This window comes from Triturus cristatus, chromosome 5_1, assembly GCF_964204655.1.
Source record: "Triturus cristatus chromosome 5_1, aTriCri1.1, whole genome shotgun sequence".
In the NCBI taxonomy this organism is placed as follows: domain Eukaryota; kingdom Metazoa; phylum Chordata; class Amphibia; order Caudata; family Salamandridae; genus Triturus; species Triturus cristatus.
The window spans coordinates 302,500,323-302,516,735 of record NC_140587.1 but is presented as its reverse complement, the minus strand read 5'-3'; the positions used below and the strand labels follow the sequence as shown (position 1 = coordinate 302,516,735).

The following is a 16,413-nucleotide window of genomic DNA, read 5'->3' as shown; positions in this document are numbered from 1 at the left end:
GTTTCCCACTCCACTTGCTCTTTGCTTTCACTTTGTGCAGAAATAACACCAAAGGGGCATTCTGAGACATGTTTGTAACACACATTTTGAAAACAGCAGCCTTTGTGTGCAGTTTTAAACTTCCATTTTGATCTGACAAGGTAAACCTCGTGCCAGGCCTAAACCACCCTTTTTAATACATATAGGTCACCAATAACTTTTAGCCATTCTGAACAGCATCCGCACTAGTGTACAACATGGTTAAAACATATTGGCAAAGCCATAGGCAAGATGCATTGGCTATGCCAATGCTTGTTACTTGTTTGTCTTAACACTTCGCTCCAAAATATGACTAGCTTCGGTTACAGTCTGATTTTAAATGTAACTGTGAGTTAAGCCGCACTGCTTCAACCCTAAGGGCTACCTGCTCTTTACAAAGTAAATCCAATGCTGGGCAGCTCAGGCCGCCCTGGCAGAGTGTAAAGAGGACAGGACACACCACTGCAGTTCCAAATCACAGGCTGTTCATCATCAAGTGCGAGGCAGACTACTATTGCCGAACGACACAGGTTAACGTGACCACGGACACGTGTATTCACTCCAAAGAGCTGCACAGCCGCTCCCCTGCACAACGTTTTCTTAACGAAGACCAGTAAGGAAGTGCAAGATCAGTGCCGCTGAGTTGACTGACCCTCAAAATGCACAAGGAAACAGCAGTGTGAACCAGGAAATGTGATCAGCTGTCAGTCAGGGGTCACAAGCAAAGTAACAGGGGTCGCAACTTGTCCCCTAGGAGGTCGCTGCTGCGACCCCTGGTGACCATCAATTGACTTCCATGGTACCAGTACAGGTTCTCGCTGTCTCTCAGTACCTGGTGTTATCAAGTACAGCAAGACCGTACTGTGCCATTAAAGCATGGCAGGCCTGTACTATTCCTTTGGAAAAAAAAGGAGATGAAGCCTAACCACATGAGCAGCCGACTTTGGAAATGGGGAACCAGTCCCGTTGTCACCGCAACATTCTGTGATCCTGGTCAAATCGCTTCATCTCGTGTCAAAAAAAGAACCCAAAAAATATCTGCCCTTGTGTTAAAAACGACAAAAATAAACTAGTGTGCCCTTGATCCTTTCTGTAACCTGTACTTTTAAATGCAAAAGCAGTGTTTTTTTTTTTTTACAGATTTGCATGCATTCTGCTGCTGCCCTACACTTTCTCTAGAGTTCTCAAGTTTCCCAGGTGCATGCACGAGTAGCTGACCCACCCATGTTTTTACTTTGCCTTTTGAACTTGTCATGCTTATAGTAGAGCAACTTCAGAACTGTAAGTACAAGAAAGCAAACAAAAGACCTGGACCGGGTGAGCTACCCACCCATGGGACTAGGAAACTTGAGAACTCTGTTACTACTTTGGATTGTCTGTTAGTTGACGAGCCAAAGCAGGAAGTTTAGCAAGCGTGCATTTCCAAATGTACATTTAAAAAAAATAACTATTTCCTCTGTAGGAAAATAAGGGTTTCAAGCGAATATATGGAGGTGTTTTTTCAAACCTAATTTGCACACATACTCTTTGTACTAAAACTTAATTGCACAAGCACATATTGAGTGTAAAACATCCATTCAGAAGATTTGTGAAAAGTTATGACCTTGCATGCGCTTACTAGCTTCCAAATGCATCATTCGTTTCTCCCCTTCAAGTAAAGATTCAACCTTAACCTACATTTACAGGTGTAGGTTCTATCTGCTGGTGGAAATGTTACAGATCCTGGTTCTTCTAAGAAGGAACCGCCACCTGTGCTTGCAGGTTGCACATTGGTGCACTAATCAAAAGCGATGTAAATGGAACTTTACCTCTTCACCTTTCAGTCTCTCAGGCAGCGCAGGGTGGACCCTTCTGCTTTTGAAAATAAAAAGTTATCAAAGAAAGGACCTGTAGCTTTAAATCTGCAGGTTCCAGTTGGATGTTGCCAGTGTCAGAGCTGCCCAGGGTTCCTGGGGCATGGACAAAGAAGACGACTCTGGAGACCACAGACATAAAGGACCAACGCTGATATGGAACAGGCTCACGGGTTCCTGATTCAGTGGCGCCTTGCCTAGTTACCTCTCACTTTCTAAGGCAAGAGGATTGAAGCAAGGGGTCCATTGAGGCTCTTGGAGACAACCAGTGGCCTGGCAGGATTTCCCACAACACTGGCTGGGTCAGGGGCGATCTAAGCTTTTCAGTGAAAATGCAGGGGACACTCTGTCCCTTGCAGCCCTGGTGATGCAGGCAGATGTGTACATTTCTCTGACGGCTTGCACCTGAACGACTGTTGTGCCCTGAAGTGGCGGAGACCTCACACAATCTCCGATGGTCCTCACCCCTAGCTCCAGAGTTGGATTTGTTTCCTCCAGACAGGCTCTTCCCTGTAGGGCAAAGTCCATCCTACACTAACACAGCAGGTGGGGCTGTCCTCCTTCAAGGCATTCAAGCAGCCCTTCCAGCAGACCTATCGCCCAGTGCTCCTCCGGGGTGCTTGGACCAGCACTCATCTGTACCACAGTACTATGTACTGATATTTAGCACAACTCCCTATACTGCCCCAGTCCACTCTACCGTGTGTTCCCCTCCTTTACATCATCCTGTGTCCTCTGGTCCACATCCCGGAAGGGACAGCACCTTGTGTTTCCAGCTGCTCTGCATCTTGTGCTTCACTGATTTACATCACCCTGTCTCCGCATCCACAGGGCTACATAGGGGTGTGAAACTCATCCCAAATAAATGTATTCTTGGCTTAACAGTTGGGTCTGGGATACCCGAGTCGGGTCTGTTTCTCTAAGTCGTTTTTAGGGTTCCTGCCTGCGTTGCAGTGCGTAGCACTGCTCGCGCAGCGAGAGCCCTTTTGTATGGGGTTTTGAAAGCTTACCACACGCTCGTGCGTGTGATCAGCTTTCGCAGTCAGGCATTGGCTTTCGCGTGTTTCTTTTTTACAAAAAAAGGCACGCGATTTGGCAAAGGCAGGCGCATGTCCCTCCTTTGCTACGCCCATTCCTGAAAGTGGCTAGCACGCGCAGCAGCGCGCGTTCGCCTTGCTGTCGCTGCCGCGCTCCCCCCTGCTCTTCTGTGGTGCGCGCGCACCAGTAGTTGACAATAGCGATCGTGACGCGATCGCTTTCAGTGCCGCTTGTTTTCTTTACTTTAGGTATAATCGAGGCACCCGCGCTTTACTTTTGATGTTATAAGTAAAGCGCGGGTGCCGCGATTATACCAAAAGTAAAGAAATAGAAAAAAACATCTATTTCTTTACTTTTGCTTTATCGCGGCGCCCGTGCTGTACTTTTAACATTAAAAGTAAAGCACGGGTGCCGCGATTATACCTAAAGTAAAGAAATAGATTTTTTTTTCCATTTCTTTACTTTTGGTATAATCGTGGCACCCGCGCTTTACTTTTAATGTTATATGTAAAGCGCGGGTGCCGCGATTATACCAAAAGTAAAGAAATAGAAAAAAACATCTATTTCTTTACTTTAGGTATAATCGCGGCACCTGCGCTTTACTTTTAATGTAAAACATTAAAAGTAAAGCGTCGGTGCCGCGATGCTTGTTTCCCTTTGAAGTTAGGCACAGTGAGCATTCATTGTGATCCTTGGCATAGTTAATTTCTTCGGGTATATAGAACAGAGTAGTCTGGGGAACATAGCAATATATTGCTTTCCTAGTTAGAGATTGGCTCCCATCTGTGTGTTGTAGGACACCCGTTGGTTACCGTTGGGCAAATCACAGTCACCCAGTGTACTAGCAGTTTAAGGCAGGACGACAATCAGCTTTCATGGTTAGTGATTTTCTATGATCTACTTAACGATTTACACGTCCACTGGGAATAGGGCGTTTTGTTATATACTTAACCAATCACAATTTGGCAACTCATATGCCTTTATCAACCATGCCTTCACAACGAAATTTTCGTGGTAAAGATGTGTGGTAAAGGCATGTGCATTGTCAAAATATTTGTAGCAAATGCATGTGTGGTAATAACGCATGCGTAGTATAGACGGTGTGGTAAAGGCATGCGTAGTCATTGAATGCGTGGCTCCGTCATACACCCAAATTTAATACACATTTGCGAGCTGGTATTACATTACATTTGGGTCACTCTTCACTATTTTCCGACATCCTGCTTTGGCCTGTTACTGAGGGTATATGTTTAGAATTCATTATACCATGTCTGCAGGCTTTAATTGGGCTTTTCTTTTATTATTTTATACTGTATAGATTTTACTAAATCCCATAAAAGTAGCGACTGGACAGCTGAGTAGCTGAACACTCTTTGCTGATAAGTGCAGTGTTCTGGAGGTCATGAGTTTGAATGTTGGCAGTGCAGACCCGTATTCTATCCATCCAAAGTGAGTAAACTAGGTAAAACTAACATCTGTTATTTACAGTGCTTATAAATGGTAGAGGTCTTGTATTTGACGCTATATAAAAATAAGTTATAATTATCACTTTTCCTTTTCATTGAGATGAGCAATGCTTATTGATTATCTTACGTTTATTATTGACCACTCCAAACAGATGTTCATATTACACACGATCGGTCTTCAAAGTACTTTAGAGGTGTTTCTCTTACACGCGTGCAATACTATACAGTGGCGTAACGAAACTTGAGGGGGTCCAGCTGTAAAGTTCATGGAGGGGGCACACCACGCTCCGCACCCAATCAGGAGTTCTCAGGCCATGGGCTCACCACCCTTGCACAGTGCTGGAGGAGGCACCCTGGAGCTCTCCCTCCCCCTCACTATGTGGGCTGCATGGCTAATGTTAAGCCACTGACACTATATAAATAGTGACTTCAGACGCGCAGCGGTGTAAGTCAACTCACAGAAAGCAGAATACAAACACTTCACAGAATGCTCCTCAAAGTAATGGAGAGGAGCAGGGCTTTACGTGGGGTGGCCCTTTAAGTCTCAGAGCCAGCAGTAATTAAAATCTGGCTTCCAAACGGGCCTTCTATTCATGTCCATAACTTTAGGGGAAAACTCTGATCAATTTTTCAATGACTGTAAAAACCTTTAAGTTAATTTATTTGAGCGATGAATTCCCTACTTCGCTTTCACATATTTCACTTCCTCTTGCATTCCCTAGGAAAATTTGCTTTGGACGGTTATTGATTCTGTATTTTTTTCATGCAACATATGAGTCTTGTGTACTGCATATGGTAGACTAAGACCTTGCTAGGTGTTTAGGTGAGTTTAGGTTGTGGGTGGGTGTTAATGACAGGGCACAACTGAGAGTTCTGAGGTTGAGGCTGAAGTCAGTTTGAGTTCCTCACTGTGCCTGGCGGTGGGTCTTAAAGTTGTGCACCCTACCTGCTCATCCTATCCTTGGCCTCTCTGCATATATGGTCACATATGTGCCCACTGCAACTATCTTTGTATGTGAAAGTGTGTGAAGGACTCATACAGTCAAAGAAATACCGACTTATTCAAAGAAAACGAATATGCTTTGTTTACAGCTGAGAGAGAGAAAGAACATTTGGTGGGTGGATAAATCTTGCCATGTCGGGTCTCTCACTCACCAGCAATTCTTCTTCATCCGCCCTGCTGCAACAGACTCTGGCCAAAGCTCAGATACTTAACAAAAGCATCAATGAAGAATCTGCCTTTCACAGGGTGTATTTTTATTCAGCTCTTCCTGCACTGTAAATAACAGATGTTGGCTGCTCCCTATTTTACAGTAATTTATATGTGGGAAGCTGGAAGGCAGAGTCGAGATTAAAACTCACAACCTCTTTCTTTAAAATATGAAGGTTCAACTAATAGAGCAATCGCTCCAACATTCTGGAGCAAGCATTAACAAAGCCAATAGGTCTGTCCTGGGCAAGCAAGTGCCTTGGTTAATTATTTATATTTTACTGTAAGCATATGTCACCAAATAAAAAATAAAAAAAACAATACATGCAATCACCTAAACTTGCCCACCTTATGCTTGCAATAAAAAATATAATTTAAAAAGCATTCATTTATTTTCCTGGTTTACTAATGATATTTTTTAAACAACAACTTGTGCCATGCATTTTTAGGTTGAGTCTGGGCAGCGCATGCGCTGCTCTGCAAGGCATGCTGTAATAGAATATATAATAGACTTGAAGCCCCGTCCACTCTCTACCCATATTTTTCATTTGGCTTGTGTGATTGTCCTTCATAAGCGCTGGCTTCTAATTCGTTAATAGGCTTGTTAGTCCCTCCTTAGTACCGCCTTGTCTTCATTTGTAACCTCCCATGAGGCCTGGCCCTTTTACTTCTGTTGTTAAACGGTATGTCTTATTTAGTCTGTAAGCAATATTTTTTAATGCATTTCTCCTACTGCAGGCACGACATACTTTCCTGTAACATTCAGCACGTCGTGCACATTTTCACTTTCCAAGAAGCCCGGGACAATGCGGGCACTTCTTTGAAGTGATATAGGTCTCGCATTTACAAGAGTTTGAGCTATTGGCGTTGGAAATGACAATGCCTTTTATTTATGTGTTAATTATCAAAACAGATCAATAAAAGGCATTGTCATTTACAATGCCAATAGATTAAACTCTCGCAAATGCGAGACCTATTGCATTGCAAATGCTTATTTTACTAATGACCCAAAAAGAAAAGACAAAACAGTGACCATTGAATAACAAGCGCGAGTTTGAGCTAGTGGCATTGCAAATAACAATGCCTTTTATTTTCTTTTTCTTTTTAAAAACATAAATAAAAGGCATTGTAATTTACAATACCAATAGCTTAAACTCGCGTAACTGCGAAACCTATTGCATTGCAAATGCTTGTAAGACCTCGCGACACTGGAGAACCTGAAAATGAGAAGTAGGTTATTAGGAAGGGGAGACAAACAATAATATGTTGGCTGGAGAAAACAAAATTGTTTGGGGAAAGGACTGCAAGAGAGAGTATGTGAATGTATAAATGTTGCGTAGGAATGGGAGTGAGGAATGCTGCAGCTTAAAGAAAAATAATGTGCAGGCAAAATAAAAGCTGCACGTGCTGATTTAAGTAATGCTGCGTGTTTGCTTGTGCGTGGGCAACCTACTGAGAGTTTAGAGGGGGGAGGAATGTTCTCAATTCCTTGTCCTGAAATGCTAATTAATGTAAGCAGCTGGAGAGAGAGGAAATGGGGGATGCACAGGCAAGGCTTGTGATTTTATGATGTTTGTAGTGGGCTCTGTATGGGTGTGGAGCACCAAATTATGCAAAACTGCTGCGCACTTTAGCACAGCAAAAAAACATGGGCGTGGGGTGCACACGCTGCGTGATGTTGGGAAGCGTGGTATTGTGATGTAAATTATAACGTGTTATTATTTACTTATTGTTCCTTGTGCTTTTCTTTAACTGTACCACGTTGTACTTGCCAAATGTCATGTTAGAATGTGGACATGTTACCTGTGTACGGCACTGGAAGGAGTTGCTTGTTTGCTGCACTCCGTGTTCGGCCGGGACTTTTCATGTAATAAAAAGCTTAACTTATGAAGAGCATGTGAGCGGAAATTATTACAATTAGTGGTGACGAGCTACTGAAAGCCTCAGCAATGGAAACTATGGTGTCGGATGAAAGGAACAGGCAAGGTGCAGTTTTGAAGAGAAAACTTGTGCTGAGTATACAGTTTAAAAATAACCATTGACCCAAACTCTCCTCCGGAGCAACACTGCCCATCCTGAGAAGCACAGTCCCATACTCTCTTGCCAAGAAAGAGTGCCCACCCTGAGAAGTTCTATCCAATACTGCCCGCCCGGAGCAACAACGTCCACCCAGAGAAGCACTGTCCCTTACTCTCCCAGTGTTGTCTTGCTCCTGTTTTGATCTGACAATGTCACACACCTCCGTCCCAGCACTGTCTGTCCAAGCTCGGCTTCCAAGAACTACCGTTCCCCCTTGGGAAGCCCCATTACTCCTCCTTACACGAGAAACGGTTCCCCGCCCTCTCCCACAGAGAAACAATGATCCATCCTAAAAAGCACTACCCCACACTCCTCTCCCTCATACATAGAGATACTGATCCCTCTTGTGCAGCTATGCCACTCCACACAAAGAAACGCTGTCCATCCCAACACTGCTATGTCCTTTCGCTCGCGGACACAGGGCTCATCACTACTCTACAGACACACTGCCCACCATCAGAAGCATTGACTATGCCCCACGAGGACGCGTTTCAGCACTACATTCCCTCCCAGAACACTGCCATAGTCTCTTCCCCCAACCACATCCCTCTCTCCCACAACACCCAACCCCCGTCACCAGCTTACCTGGCCCGCACAGATGACTGTAGTGGTAGGGGTTGCAGCAGGCACTGTCCTCTGCCCTTCAGAAATGTTGGCAGCCCATTAGCGCGTTGAGCTCGGCAGGGTGCTGAACATCAGGCCAGCGGAAGAGCTTGCAGAGTAGCCACTGGGGGGATGCGGGCAAGCCGCCCACCCATAGTTCAGCCAAGCGAGGGCACAGTGGGACACAGCCCCCAACCATAGCTCCTTTGGATTCCACGGCCTCCAGGAGCGCCTCGAGGGTCCATAAGCGCTTGAGAAGTGAGTAGGTGACTGCTTTAAGTTTGGAGTCGGGTGGAACAGGGGACCTTGAGGATCCCATGGCGGGAGACTGGGGGGATGCTGGGGTGTGGGGGCTCGAGGGAAAGTTGTCCTGGAAGAGGCAGCAGGTTACCGTCCTGTCCGGGTCCTCCAGGCTCGTTGCTGCGCCTCCGTCCAACTCCCTCGGAGATCACAGATGTTTCTCCATTGTAGGTTTCAGAGGTGTCCCCAGTCCAAACCCCAGGAGTCTCTGTGGGGCTTTCATGATGCCCTCAGGAGATCCCAGCAGTACCTGCATTGTGCCCCACGTCGGTCCCAGCAACGGCACCGTGCCTGGCCCTGGGGCTCGCAGAACAGCCCCCATGACACCCCCCGGCCCGATGCTCCCCCTGCTTCAGCACTCGGCTTCTCCAAAGGCGCCGGACCAGACTGGATCGTCTGGACTTTAACATGTGACAAGGATCCGGAGTTGCTCCTTCCTCCTTCCTTCCCCGGCTCCAGGGTTATTGCCTGGCTCCCTAGTCTTCCTCGGGGGCAGGAACACGGAGATGCATGGGCCTCCATGCACCACCCCTCCGGGGGCAGCACATGTTCAGCCAGCCCCTCTGAAAAGACAGTCCATTGAACGGCAAACAACAGATGCCAGTCCGGCGCTCGAAACCATCAACAAATCATCCGATGTGGGGCTCTGTCTGTGAAATGGAGACGGCCCTCGGCTGCTTCCGAGCTCTGCCTCCTCGTACACCAGCTTTACCAAGAAGCAAGCAAAGCAGCAGGAAAAACGCACTTCCACTGCAGCGCCGAGCAAAGAAGCCAAAATCTGGCCTGACAGCTGCGAAGAGAGAAGTAGCCTTGAGTCTGCCGATTGCCTGTACCCCCCACATACGGTGTTTCTTAACTCTGTGATGTGACGTCACTGGCTGCAGCACACTCACTCGGCCCGGCCAAGCTCCCGGCTCCGAAATAAGTGTTTGCCGGCATCCATAAAATTATTCTGCCCCACAGCGAGGCGGGCCGGCCATGCAGCAGGTGCGATCAGCGGTGTTGCATGGCCGCCGAGCCCCATGATTCCGGCGCCGCCCGCGGCGCTATCCATTGAGCAGCTGGCCTCCACCTTCAATTTAATTACAAAATTTAACTCCCGGCGCGCAGTGCCCGCCCCAGCCAGGCTGAACATGAGCAATAACAACCGTGCCCTCAGCATGCAAGTTGGACCTCCTCCTTGTCCCAAGAAACCCGAGGAGGCGAAGCTAAGGGGCGGAGAGGAGGAGACAGCATGCGGACAACAAAAACAAAAGTCGCTAACCAATGACAGAGCCGACTGGCGGATGCTCCAGGCGTGAAGGCAGCATGGTTGCAGGAAGACTGGAGCGTGCAGTACACGTGACACCTTGTAAGATAAGAAAAGCATTTGCGAAACACGGAAAGCAGGTGAGCTAGTCCGGGTGGGCTGGACAAAAAATCGAAAAGGAGGCATCCCAGAAAGCTTATTTCCAATGGCATAAACGGTGACGCAAGCCAATGGAAATAAGGGGCGGGGCTTCTAGCCCTTTTTTCAAACTCCTCATTTACAATAAATCTCGCCGAGCGAGTTGCGCATGTGCGCAGCAACGCTAAGCGAGACCTAAAAAGGGTGGGGAGAGATACCCATCTGGTGGCTGAATTTCAAAATGTGAAACCAGATAACTTGGCATCTATACCGGCTTCCATCCTTGTTCAAAATGTGCAATCCAAGGTACATATTTTATTTCACACAGCCTCCTTTTTTATTATCACATATGAGTGCCAATTTAAATACTTGAGTTCAGGATGTGTGTTGCACAAGCACTCTTCTATTTCATTTAATAGACTGGAATGTTGCTCTATCTAGGCCACGTTTAATGAGTGCTGACTTGCCTGTTAGTTTACCAATGGCATTGTCTTTGGGGGCGAGCCATGAATGTTTCTAAAACAATTTTAATAAATGTCTGCTTATGCAGTGATCAATCAATAAATCTTTATTCGGTCGAATATACGACCATAAAAGCACATAAAAAAGACAATTTATGTACAGCAGAGTGTAAATACATAAAAGATACAAATAAATATCCGATAAAATCATATGACCATGCATCGCCAATTTAAATTCATAATGCACACATGTTGCTCCATCTCAGCAATATAATATCAGATAAACAAGTCGCACAACCTTGTTTCACCAAATTATATGCAATGATATAATCTGATGTACGAAGGTGTAACACTTCCATATGTTAAAGTAATTCACTTTTTTTTTAATTATGAAGAGATTGTATCATATTTTCACAGTATGTTTGTTGCACGATATACTTGTCAAATGTTTTCATGGCTGGGCTCATGCAGAGACCCTTAGAGCCAAGCCAGATCCATGGATCGGCTCTCCCTATTAATTTACTTGTGCGCCCTCCTCTATTTGCACCTCAAGCTCAGTACATGGGGCCATCAGTCACTTGATAAAATGATTTTTAAAAGGCTCTAATGTCAAGGCGTCTTGTAGCTGAAAAGAAGCAAGTGTGTGCAGTGGAAATACATTTAAAATAAGTGATCTCAGGGCAAGAACTCTAGGCCGTTGTGTTGTATGTGACCATAGCCATGAGTTCTCAGGGAGAACTACCTGGCCCAGGTGGGACCGGCAGGAGTGCAGCTTCAGCAGGGGTGCCTGGGGTGTCACACTGCTCAAATGCATTCTTGGTTTGGTAGTTGGGCGTGGGTGCCCTGAGTCGGGTCTGCTATGTCTGTGTCGGTTTTTCTCATCGTTCTCATTTCACTAAGAGGTTATAACTTGTTGATTTTTTGGATCGGGATCTCATATATAGTGACCAATTTACCAAAAAAATAGTAAATCTGCACCCATAGAAGTACTCCTTGAATGGATGCACATTTTTTTTTGTGAATTCACAAACATTGGCAGCAGTGAGTATGGAAACCTGCGCCAGTCTAAAGTTTCCAGACATACTACTGGCAATCAAACACCCAAAAGGTGATTAGAGAAATGCTTGCAAATAGTCTATCCAGCGACAATCACTTTGGGTAGCATTTCAATCTACTGTTTTTCACCCACTGTGCCACTCTTGTCTCACCAAATGCAAATCAGTACTGATCGAATTTCTCATGGAAACTGTCCATCCCGAACCTTGGTCATTTCACCCTGCCACCCTACAGTTCGCTGCTTTTTAGTTGGGAAACTGGAGATTTACCCCCTCCCCGAATCGAATCTCACGGTCTACTATGCCCCTGTGTACTAGAGACATGTGTAGTAAAGAAAGTTTAACATGAGGCACGACAGTACAGTAAACCAATGCAGAGTCCTGGTCCGAGCCAGGAACACTCTGATTGGTTGCATTCTTGGCTGACTGGGATATATGCCAGGTTACAAAATAAACTCGTAGGTGCAAACTCCTGTGGGATGAGCACAGCACTAAAAGAGGAAGCAGCAGTTTCATACTGCAGCTTCATCTCTCACAGCCAGAAGACCAGTCTGCCTCCTGATACGCGCATCCCACTGTAGGTGGTGCAGTGTTCCTGCACAAACCTCCTAGAGTTGCCTGTGCGGTCCATCGGACCACATTGCACCCAAAAAATGCCCTAATGGCACGCAGAGTCCTTTCGGAGAGCCTGGTTGTCGAAGCTCCTGCATCGTTAATGCACGAATGCACAGTGGGCAGAAGGGCAATAGCATTTTCTCATTTAAATGGAACAAAGCCTTATGCAAACGAGTAAATGTCACCTTAGCATCACAAGGGTGCAAAATGAGTATGCGCAATGGGTAAGAAAAAAGCAACTATGCAAGCAAGCATCTGTGGCTCCTTGTGCAATATGTCAGTGTCAGGGGCGCAAAAAGTGTGAGTACACACTATCTGCACCCCAATATAATTCCGTAATCTTGCCCCAGGATACAGAGACACAGGTGCTGAGGTAAAAGGTCCATGAATTACAAATGAGTATACCTCTGGTAAAAGCACAGAGAGTCAGGGTGCACGTTGTAGCTACACAAATAATCCGTAAGAAACGGGCAACAAGGGTTACTTAGTGTGAGAAGTCAACCACATTACTGCAGGTTACTCTTCAGCTTGAAGGCTTCATTCTGACAAAGGCAGGGAGGCACTCAAGCCATGTTCAAAATATGATCCAGCATTCAGGCCATCAAACTGAACATCGGTAAGAAGGTCGGACAACCATCCCTAGTTTTCTTGGCCATCAAGTATAGGTACTGTGTACACTTTAGGTAGCTATGAGAATGTTGGATATAGGGGTAGATGCAGTTGTAGTACTGCTGCTGTGAGAAAACAGGTGTTTTACCTTGCTGACATCTCTGGGGGTGATTGGCAAAAACAAAGACAGGTGGCCAGAGAAGTGCAGCAATGGCAGAGGTGCCGCTGGGTCAGCGACATTTGGTAAAGGCGTTTACACACCTTTGGGTGATTGCCGGGGTGAGTAGTCTTCCCAAAGATGGGCATGGCGTAAATAAACATGGCAATTAGGACTGTCCAGGGATCTCTATACAGCACCAAAAGAAAGCAAGAAAACACACGTCCCAGGCATACAACAATAAATAACAATGCAGTGCGAAACAAAAACAGCTACAATGAAAGACGAACAAGAACAATATCTATAACCATACACCTTAAACGCAAAGGGATTTAAGCATGTATTGCACCCAAAATGAGAAGTAGTTAAAAGATCCATACAGACTCAGTTTCCGTACTTATGTTCGCACCCCAGCATACTCTCCTGATCCCTGAGTGGAGCACTATTGAGCGTCTCATGTGCTGTAGGACAGAACTCACACCCCAACAGGCTCAATCCACACTTGTGGGTGCTAAAGCAATGGAGAGCCCTGTCTCAAACAGCAGACCAAATTGCACTTCAGCACAGGTGAATAGAGCGGGGTGCCTGAATCACTCCAATAAAATGGAACAATTTGCTGGGATTCAAAGATGAAAAGTAGAGGAAAAATTCTGAAAGACTGCTTGAAGGAGTTGGACACAGTCTGGCAACTTGGCCAAAACAGCTTTTCAGGAGTATAAAACTGGCCAAATTCTCAAAGATGAAGCCGATAAAAATATGATAAATGTAAACTGTTCATGCAGTCAAGTGAAATAGGATTACCGTAGAAATATCTGGAGATCACTGGATTGTCAGGTTCAGAAAACTGTATTACCATAAAAGATGCAATAGCAATACATAATACCAATAAACCCTCAGATAGATAAATGTACCGTACAAAGCGGCAATATGATAAAAAAACTTTACGACCGAGACTTTAACTAACAGCTGATAACATAGCATCATGATGGGTGAAATAAGCTCCTCAGAATGCGATTGCCAATCAGTTCGTACTTACAATCCTTTACACCTCAAATCAACACCCCCCTTAAATTATGAATCCATTACCGTTGATTCAGGGGAATCGAGGAGTTAACATTAAAGTAAAAACCCAACCCTCTATTGATTTTCTACATCTCACAGCTGCTTTGAAGAAAGAGCAAACACCAAAACAAACATCAGGACTATATAAGAGTTGACGATAAAACAGCGCTTCCCTACACTTCCTGAACTCTCTGGATGTTAAAAATGATTTGATAAAAAGCTTAAAAAAGGGAATATAATATATACAAGAGAACACCATGGTCTGCTCAGCCTGATCATCACAAGGGCAAGATCACACTAAGCTACCCATAGTGCCCCAAATTTCGGAAAACAGAAACCACCACACTATCCCGCCTTAAACCGTAGGAGCAAAGATCCTTCCCAGCGTGTTATAGCTAGAGTCAGGAATATAACTGATGCTGGGATCAAAAGATAGTCTTTGATAGAGGTTTTACCCTGCTCATTGTACACTCTCTGTCACTGGAGGACTCTAAGAAGCGACATTTCACCTTTGGTTTATCTTCCTTTTTTAAGGTAGATGGAACCTGAAATAAAACATGTAAGCTCAGCTCCTTTGAGATGTTTTTAATATAAGCCAGCCAGGGAATTGAAGAGCCCTTTCCAGTTGCAAGCAGTCTAAAATCATTTTCCGGTTAATACTTGCCTAGCCATTGGTCCAAACACTGGAGCAAAGTATGAGAGGGGCCAACTTAGCTTTATCAGAAAAATACTGAAAATTCAACTATGAAATGGGTAATAAAATGGGAGCTCGTGGGAGGCCGTGCGAGAAGCCGCTTGCAAATATGATTTTACTGCAAAAGGTTAACATTATGATGTTCCCAGACCCCCGCACCATACAAAGCGGCCAATACACATTGGGACTTATAAATGATCAAAAAGTAGAGACTGTTCCCCAGTCTATGGCCAAGGGCAAATTAAATATTGCTCCAGCCGATGTACTGAGCTTTTAGAGGGAACAGCTAACCTGTGGGTAGCAGGAGCCAGTGGAATCAAAGGTGACCCCTAAATAATTAAAATTGCTTACACTATTATCACATGACTTAAAAATATATGATTTCCTCTTGTTGGTTACCAAATCCAGCCCACTCATGAAACTTACAAAAGATTCAACCAGCATGAGTAGGGCAGCTGGTGTCCGTGCCATGAGAACAGCATCATCTGCATAGAGCAACGCTAGTATAGGAATATGGGCAATTACAGGAATGTCTCTAGTTGCCTTGATCAGAAAGGGACACAATAAAATGCTGAATCTCATCAAGGTCCCTGGGGGACCACCCAAGTGTATAAAACTGCCCTCACACACAGTAAGCTGTGTCATGCTTCATCATAGGGCTGCTAACACACCTCCGCGCTAGCCAACGCTGGAGGTGGAGCAATAGGGAGGGGGAAGACAATACAACCTATAGAAAAAAATATAGAGAAAATGCGGAACACGGGATCAAACTATGTGAATAATTGAGCAGCAAAAGTGATATAAAACTGGTCCAAGGGATGTCCCCAATCCAACTTTAATCATGGACTCCCTTGCCCAGAGTTAAAAGAAAGGGCCACACATATGACCAGTGGATGAAGGTACGGTGAATTGTTATGAAACACCTACCCCTCCACTCTGCAAGCAAATGTCGACATGTTTCAGTCGAATCAAAGAAAACAATTGATCATTACCCCAGCTTTCTTCAGGACTTCACATAACGAACAAGATCCCAAGAGAAATGACCCTGTCTCCTCAGTCCAGGAGCAGGGAAACAAACACCCCTTCTTTGAGAAATACTACCTAATCATGTATAGGGCTGATTTTCATGGGGAATCTGCAATAGAACCCATAGAAAAACACAAGTGTTAGGTAACATGGTGTTAGCCATTGTGTAGATAGTGACAACACAAAACACAACATGGGTGGTACACCCTGAACCTTTAAAAACATACAGCGAACCAATGGTGGGTATTATCGCCATGCTATTGGGACTTCCTTGTTAAGGTTAACTCCACAGCAAAACTGAGAATACCCCTCACGTCCCAGTAGGGGTAAATGCCCCATCTCACTCAATATTTAGCAAGTTTCAGAGATCCACCCATCACTGCTTGTGCGATCAAATAGATACACAACCATATTCTGAATCTTACCAAGTTTATTGGAGTTCAACACTCGAACTGGCGGGGGAGTGAGAACAACTCCCTGTTGTCAAACTCTGGAAGATACATTCAATTCAGTTAAAATATGTACATCACACAGCCATCGTAGTTAATGTTGGTTATGTGGATATACTTCATAGTAGCAAAATGATGTTATCTCATGATCGTAGGTTAGCAGGTTAGCACTCAAAAGCACACCTTTAATCAATCTATTTAAAACTATTTAAAACCTTATGGGAGCGCCCGTGGTCAATCAGGACGCTCTCATCTCTGTCTGCCTCCTTAACAAAAAAACGTACTTGTTGCGAAGAGGAAATCGTAGTTTGCCACTAGCGGGCGGGAGAAA

General features: G+C 45.0%; 1 pseudogene; it reads right to left on the bottom strand.

Moving 5' to 3' along the window:
* Nucleotides 1–843: 843 nt before the first annotated feature.
* LOC146830831 (SMAD family member 6-like) lies at nt 844–8,977 on the bottom strand (annotated as a pseudogene).
* Nucleotides 8,978–16,413: the final 7,436 nt, after the last annotated feature.